Here is an 8,151-nt window from a genome sequence, read left to right as displayed (position 1 = left end):
AGAGAGCAAGTGGAAGCAGGAGGGTCTCTTTACACGAGTCAGGGTTGCCCAGCTGCCTTTAGATCAAGATGGGGGAGCTGACAGGCAGATCTGACAGGCAGAGGGCGCTCTGGAGCCACTGGCCATGCGGCAGTGCAGCCTGGCTATCAAACTCATTCTAACCTTCCCTTGCTCCAGAGGAAAAGGTTTCAGAAAACTCACTTGTGACGAGGGAGCTTGCGCCTCCCTTGATACACCCAGACGGAAACTGGTTTTCCATGAGTTTTCATCACGGGTGTGGATAAAGTAAGGGGACGTACAGGAGGTGCTAGTTTATGATGTTTCCAACACAGACACACAAATTAGCTCTGTCCTTTCCTGATGTATTTCCACAAATGTTTTCCAAATTGTAACTGAGGCTGGCAAAGGGATACACCTATGGTTTCTCTAAAGGAGTTGGCTCGTACCGTCATGTGCAGAGATAGCCATGGCGGGGCCATTCTCGTGGAGGAGAAGGGTTCTGGAGGCCCTTTATTCTACTGAGTTTAGAATTCAGCATTGAATTCGTTGGGTTCATTCATTCTTCACTCATCAAGTATTTACTGAGCACTTAGGTTGCACCCCTCAGACAGGGGCGGTCAGGAGACTCACTTAAAGTGTTCAGCAGCTCTGTTCACAGGGCTGCCATATGGCAAATCCGCAAACCTTCAGCAGTACAAGGCAGCACTTCCGTAGTCCCTGGCACACAGCTGGGGCTCAGCAGGGCTTGCTAATGTGTCTTTGGGATGCCTGGGGGCCTTTGTTGAGGTCCTTCAATTAAGGAAGCTCTTTCCACCTTTGCCCTTCTAAAGTCAGCGATCAAACGTAAGCGACTGAGCTTCAGCACCCGAGGCTCCTGCAAATAAGGCTGGCACCCCGTGCCTCACAGCTCGTCTGCTGCCCAAAGAAAGTCACATGGTCGGAGGTGCTTGCTTTTAAAGCTTGCCAGTCCAGATTCAATTCCCCAGGAAAGCCAGATACACAAAGTGGCCCAGGCTTCTGTAGTTCATTGGCTGTGGGAGGATGCCCTGGCACACCCATGCTCTGCCTGGCTGTGTCTTTCATTCTCTCCTTCTAACAAACAAAGAAAGTCACACGGGCAAGGCCGTTTTCCCAGGTGGAGAAATAGCCTCCTCTTTTTCCACGTCGCTTTGCGAACAGCAGGCTCTGGAGGTGGAACTTGTGAGGACCTGGGTCCAGCCATGGATTTCAGCAGAGGCAGGGTCAGAGAGCGCTACACCAAAGCTTCTTGGGAAGAGGTGATGTTGGAGATGAAACCCCACAGACAAGAAGGAGCCATCTCGGAAGACCGGTGACTAAGGCGAGCCCAGGCTGGGTGGAGTAGCATGCGGACCCTGGGCAAAGTACAGAGAATGAGAGGCAGACTGCTCAAGATGAGTCTCCAGATTAAGGTCAGACAGACCGGAAGTAAACCTCCCTGAAGGGCCAGCTGAGCCTTCTCCCATCTGTACGCACTGCCTCCTCTCTTGCAACTTTTTCCTGAGCCCCGTTCAGTCCTTTGCACATGGTAGGTGCTAAATGCATGTTTGTGGGTAGATGACATGGTATGATTGGGAGAAGACACATCCATGGATTGTGCCAGTTTAACCTCCCAGATCATTCAAAATGCACTGGTCATTGGTTACTTGCCACGCACTGGATGTGGTACTAGCTGGTATTCCCTGCAGGGATGTTGGAGTCTGGAGTTGACTCACCTGATCTATTCTCATCTATAGCATTTCTGCTCTTTGATCTGCTTAGACATCACCAGTAAAAGCTGATACTTCTTCTCAGTTCTCAAGTGTGCATTCTGTGCTTTCCGAGGTACAGGGACCCTCAGCATGGGCATTCTCTCAGCCCGTGCAGTATTTGGTGTGAGGGGGTGATTTGGCCGGAAGAACAATGACTAGAATCTTCTGAACCCATTCAAAGCTGCTCAGCTCCATACCTCCCTGCAGAGGCACTGTCTTCTGATCCCAGGCAATCCTTCTAGAGTAAGTGGCAAGCTCTGAGCTGGGTAAGGAGAATCATGTGAGTGTGGCACCTGGAAGAGGGTGGCCCACAGCCTGAGCAGCCTCCAGTAAAGCAATGTGTTGCCACCAGAACTGGACTTGGTTCTGAGACCTTAGCTGTGGGGCTTTGGGCAAATCACATTTAAACTTGGCTCTTCTAACTGCCTCATCTGTGAAGTCAGAGGGCTTGGCTAGGTGGTCTTTAAGATCCTTTCCAACTCTGACTGTCCCTGGCTCAACAAGGAGACCCTTAGGACCATCCAAAAATCTATAGGGAATGGCAGCCACATTGGTGGAATTCCACTTGGAAGCTTCTCTGACATCACTGGTAACTTCATCAATATCATGTTCATTATCATCATTACTTTGGAGGCAGGGTCTCATACATTCCAATCTAGCCTCCAGTGTGCCATGTAGTCAGGCCCTGATCTTCTGATCCTCTTGCCTCTCTCTCTCTCTAGTGCTTGGACTACAGGTGTGTTTTGTTACCCCTGATCATATGTTTTACTAGGGATCTGGGATTGTTAAGTGCTATTGTGAAGTTGATCCAATTAGGAATCAAGACAATGGCCTCTCGGGCAGGTCTGTAAAGTTGTTGAGGGAGGAAGCCCTTCCTCCAGAGGGGGAGGCCCTCCCCATGGTGGGTTATTTATAAAGGAGCACTGAGAGAACACAGACCCCTTCCGCCTGCCTGCCTTCTCTTTTCATTCGTACATGTATCCACCCTGTTTTCACTATCTTCTGCGGATTCTGGAACCGAATTTCCCCAGCTTTCCAACGTGGACTGAAGGCCAGAAACTCCCTAGGAATCCTCCAGGCATTCAGTGACAGATTGCAAATGCCGAGGCCTCCAGCTTTGTGAGCTGAGCTCCTAGTGGGTTCCCCGATGCCCAAGGCTGTGGATGGCCATTGTTGGGCTGCTCAGCTCACTCTCTTGCTGCAGCGGCTGTGGCAAGGAGGGATGCCCTACCTCTGCTCTGCCATGCTTTCCTGCCATGACGAAGCTTCCTCTCAAGACTGAAAGCCACTACCAACCCTTTCCTCCCAACAGCTGCTTTTGGCCAGTGGTTTGTCCCAGCCACATGATGCTAACTACAGTAGGATCGAGCCCAGGGCTTCATGCATGCTAGGTAGGGACCCATTGAGCCACATCCCTGCCAGCATCATCATTTTTATATATTGGTCTAGTTTCTCCAGAGGTCCCTGCATAAGGATATCTATGGGCCAATTACTGTAAACATGTGGAATATGCCTTAATGGATTTATGCTACCCAGTTGGTTTGCACACTTGCACGGAGCTAGTGTGAGCATACCAAACTGAGTTCATGGGGGGATGGTAAACTCATTGAGAATCAAATACAGAATAAGCCAGTTATACATAGCTGTGATCATTCACAGGCGCTGTGAGAAGTCAAGGTTGATTTACACTTACTACCAGGTGGTGTGGCCCCTCTGGCTAAACCATCTATTAATATCCTGTCTGTGGCTCTCCAGGAGTAAAAGGAGGAGGCCTTTCATCAGATGGGTCTAAGATCATCATTTGCTTTCCCCTCACATCCAGTAGCTGATGACAACCCTATTCTTCCAAGACTGCCAGAGTGCTGTGTGCCCTCCCTCAGAGCCATGCGTATTGTACAAGAGTCGGGTTTGGCTGAGACAAACCCTCACCCCACTTATTGCTCCTAGGAGTCTGCATCAGTCCACACCTCAGGTGGGGGGCTTCTCTCCTACATCACCCCCCTTCGGTTGGTGGTAAAGATTACCCTGGAATTGCTAAGTTTAGCTATTCCTTCCTGAGGCTGTCACCTTGTTATGAGCAGAGATGTAAGCTGGCTTGGACTAAGAAAGCTGACTGCAGAGTTGATGTATTTAGCTGTTCAATCAAATACCTTATATGCGGCAAATGTCATTACACCTGAAATAATACACGAGGCTTCAAGGTCTGAAGAGGGCACGCTATATCCTTAGACATCTGCCAGCACCTGTAAATTGGTAGAAATGCTGGGTAAGTCAACTATTTGAGCACGGGGTCAAGACTCAATTGATTTTCATGAACAAAGAAAATAAGATCACTGGCAAGATCCAAGTGATGGATGTTGGTCCTGGTGCCTGAGCCCACTGGTACCCTCTGCTAATGATATTTCCAGGTGGCGAGATGTGAGGCATCAGTGCCTTCAGAACACCCGAGTCCTCCAGTGTCTCCCTATTTGTAACTGGTATCAATCTATTTCCTTGACCTATGGGCTCTTGGGTCCATTTCAAATTGGTTTATAAATTCACCATGTTCCTTCTGGAAGAAAAGCAACAAATCCATGCCAAATTGTATGGTTAAACACTGGATGGGTTGATAGATCTGATATCTTTTCTTAAACTACATATCAATTGTATGGATATATCAATTTTATCAAAAGTGACATATCATTTTTTGTTTTTGTTCCTACCAACTCAGGACTCAGGTGCAAAACCAGAACAAAGGCCCCTGCTCAAGTCCACGCATTTTCTCCATTGGCCAGAACCCCAGAGCCACTCATTACTATTCTGTCTGCTCTTAATTTACCATGGTTCTAACAAAAGTGGTATCTGGCTTCTAAGTCCGCAGCAGACGAAGGAAGCTGAGTGAAGGGACCAGACAGTGCCTGTTGGCAGAAGAACTAAGGGAATTTGACAGCCTGTCAGATGGGCACTGGACCAGAGGAACGGATCACTTTCAGAGCATACTTCAAGGAGGCAGGAAGGTATTGTACTTAGGAAAATCCTTTATTTGCTCTAAATGATACAGCATAAAATAGTTCTCCATAAGCTGCCAGATGCATGAAGCATTGCCGACTTTGATACAGGATAATTATGCATTCATAGCTTTGAAAGTTTTTTTGTGTATTCACTTATTGAAATATTCTGCCACTGGAATATTTTTAATAAACTAGTCATCGACGAGGTCCGTGAATGAGTTACTTTCTCATTGCTGTTAAGAGACACCTAGCCAGAAGCAACTTAAGGAAGGAAAGGGTTCACTTTAGCTTACACCTTGAAGGGATATAGTCCAGTTACCGTCTCATTGCTAGGACAACACACCCATCCAGAAGGAACTTGTGAGAAGAAAGGCTTAATTTTCTCTCACAGTCTCAAGGGGAAATTTCATATTGGTGGAGAAAGCATGGCAGAGCAGAGGCTGGACATCACATCTTGTCACAGGAGCTGAGAGGTAGCAGCAAGAGTGACTGAGCTGGCCGATACCCGGTGTTATGACTAATAACCCTCAAGGTCTGACCCCAGGGAGGATGGCGCCACTTCCCAAATTGCCACCAGCTGGGGACCACGCGTTCAGATCACTCGAGGCCACGGAGGACATTTTTCACTCAGACTGCCACAGGCAGGGAGCAGACAGCGGGTCAGCTTGGCGCGTTGCAGCCAGAATCAGGAAGCAGAGGGCAGACAGGAGGCGAAGCCAAGCTGTCTAAAACCACAAGGACGGCGCTTACTGACCCATTTCTTCCAGCAAGGCCCAGCTTCCTAAACGTGCCACAACCTTTTCAAATAAGCACCTGCATCTGGTGTCAGTGTGTTCGAACACATAAATCTACAGGGGGGCATTTTACATCCAAGTCACCACAGTCTACAAGTGAAGTCTTTTATAATTCTGGGCCATGGCAGATGAGCATGATCCCACGTTCCCATTCATGACTCTCAGATGACAACGCGCTGGCCACACATGAGGCAGAGGCATGTGTCACCGAGCTGGGTCCATCTGAGAGAGCCCGCCTGGCTTCCGGTGGTCAGCATTGCCCTCCTATGTCTCTCTTATGTCACTTTCACTGCCCCGCAGTCCACGCCTCACTAGGGAAAATCCGAGATAACCTACTGTGCTTGGCTGACTCCTCCTCCCCATTGTCCTCAAAGCAAGTACTGGAGGTCAGAAAGCAGAGCCGTCTCCCCTTCCCGACCTCCCCGCCTCCTTCCCTGTCACTCCACCGCATGGAAGGAGCAGGAGTGTGGGACAGGCAGGCTGGACGAGGGTCAGGGTGAAGGTCTGGAAGGTGGACACCAGCCATTCTGCAAAACAACACAAAAATAAATGGAGTGCAAGCATCAGGAAACCCCAAAGTTTGTCTCTTCCTCCAGACCTCCAAACAGTACATCATAATGCTCTCCACTCTTGCCTGTAAAATTTTAGGGGAAAAAAAAAAAAAAACACTCTTGTACAAGAAAAGGACTTTCTTCTTCTTTCCTTATTTCATGGTTTGTATAAAAACTCAGCCATCAAAAAGAACCTTCTAGATTCCAGATGGTGCCCAGAGCAGGCCAGTCAGTGCTGAATGTAAATAGCACTGGTTTCCTGCTATCACCATGCTGGGAAAAATGATTTTAGCCTCCAGGATGTTCAATCTGATGTTTCTCCAAGGAAATGTATGTATTTATAATAGGAAAAAAAAAGGAGAGAGCACGCGGTGGGGCTTGAATGAGGAAAAGCAGGCTGGCTCCCAGGCTTCGGGAGGCGTGGGCTGAAGGCTGAGCTCCCAGGAAGCTATAGAAAGAAGACATGCTGGGGTCTCTGGCCTCAGATCCTCAGTTAATATCTCCTTCCCAGTGTCCCGAAGACAGGCAGGAACAAAATCCAACAAGACTGAAAGCAAGAAAGGTCTCTGGAGGAACATTCTAGCTATGTGACATTGGATCTCGGTTTATTCATTTGTAAAATGGATCCCAGAATGCCTACATCACGGGGTCATTATGAAGATTAAATATTGCCAGCATGCTGCATAAATGAAGCCCCACTTCCCCCCTTCAGGCAGTACAAGTATTTTATGACTCTTGGTATTTATTTTTATTTTCATCTTGAACGTGATCACTCTCCGGAAACACCGGAGGCTTAGCATTATAGTTTCCTGTCCCTCTGCATTCCCTCTCTGAGTGTATCAAACCACAGTCCTGTGTACGGCCACAGGGGCTGCTCCAGTCTCCAATACAGGGACTCAGCTTCAGGACTGCAGAGAAAGCATCTGTCTGCATATTAAAATACCTTTTGAGTTCAACAGAGAAGGACTTGGCCTTCTGCTCAGCTGTATCTCAGACATAGGTTCTTTCCACATCGCCCTGGTCATCAACCAGTGCATTTCTGGGTAGTAGACCAGTCCGATCTGGGATTCTGAACACTGACTAATAATTGCTCCAGAAACGGCTGGGCAGGCAGCAGTCCCCTAGAACTGGCCTGACTTAATACTGGAAAACCACGGCAAGAAATGCAGTGTGGAATGCAGTGGGTCTCCTCCTGGTGTCACGACAGCACCCTGCCTGCACTGGCTGCTGGTGAGCTCGGCTGGAGGGTGTGCACAGTGTTCTGCAAGCCAGGAAATGCTCACGCCGCTTGGACAATGAATGCTCATCCCATCCACGGGTCCCTCCATCAGCTATCCAAATGCTCGTTGGCCCATTTGAAGATGTTTATCATGCATGTGCCATAGGTGAGGCACGTGGTAGGCTCTGGTAGAGCTCAGTTTACTGAGTGACAGATGATCGACAGGTGGTGTGACCGAGGGACTCAGAGGGCCAGGGGTGCTTCGTACAAGACGATGATGAGTGGGCTTGAAATGAAGAGGCAACAGATAAGAAAATAAAGGTAGAACGATGTTCCGGGCTGAGAGTACCAAGTCCTGGCCCAAAAGACGTGAAAACAAGCGTCAGAATGCTGCTTGGAAAACAAGTGGCTCGGAGGGGCCGGCACTTTACGCTGTCGCGAGGGACAGCACTCTGGACTGGAATGCTCGGCCAGGAGGGGCTGGCCTCCACACCCTCTGTCACAGCCCTGGGGCTCTGCTCAGCAGCCACAAAATTTGCAGGGCACAGGCTGAACTGTGGCAGATTCCTGCCTTGCCCTTGCTTCAGGGGTCTCTGGTCCAATAATTCATCCTCTCTGACCTCATAGGGCATCCATGAAGTCTACAGGGCAACGTCTGTAAGCAGTTCTGGCATTTGACACTTAACTGTGAGCTGCACCCATGTACCTGCAGGAGGGCACCTGCCGCTCCGCAGGCCAATACCAAACGCTGGGTGGCGCTCTGTCTCCACACAAAGGCTCCAGGAATTTGACAGCCGAGGACAGCTTCAGAGAGACCAATGGGGGGAA

The sequence above is a fragment of the Jaculus jaculus genome, chromosome 5 (assembly GCF_020740685.1).
Source record: "Jaculus jaculus isolate mJacJac1 chromosome 5, mJacJac1.mat.Y.cur, whole genome shotgun sequence".
In the NCBI taxonomy this organism is placed as follows: Eukaryota; Metazoa; Chordata; class Mammalia; order Rodentia; family Dipodidae; genus Jaculus; species Jaculus jaculus.
This window is presented reverse-complemented; position numbering follows the sequence as displayed.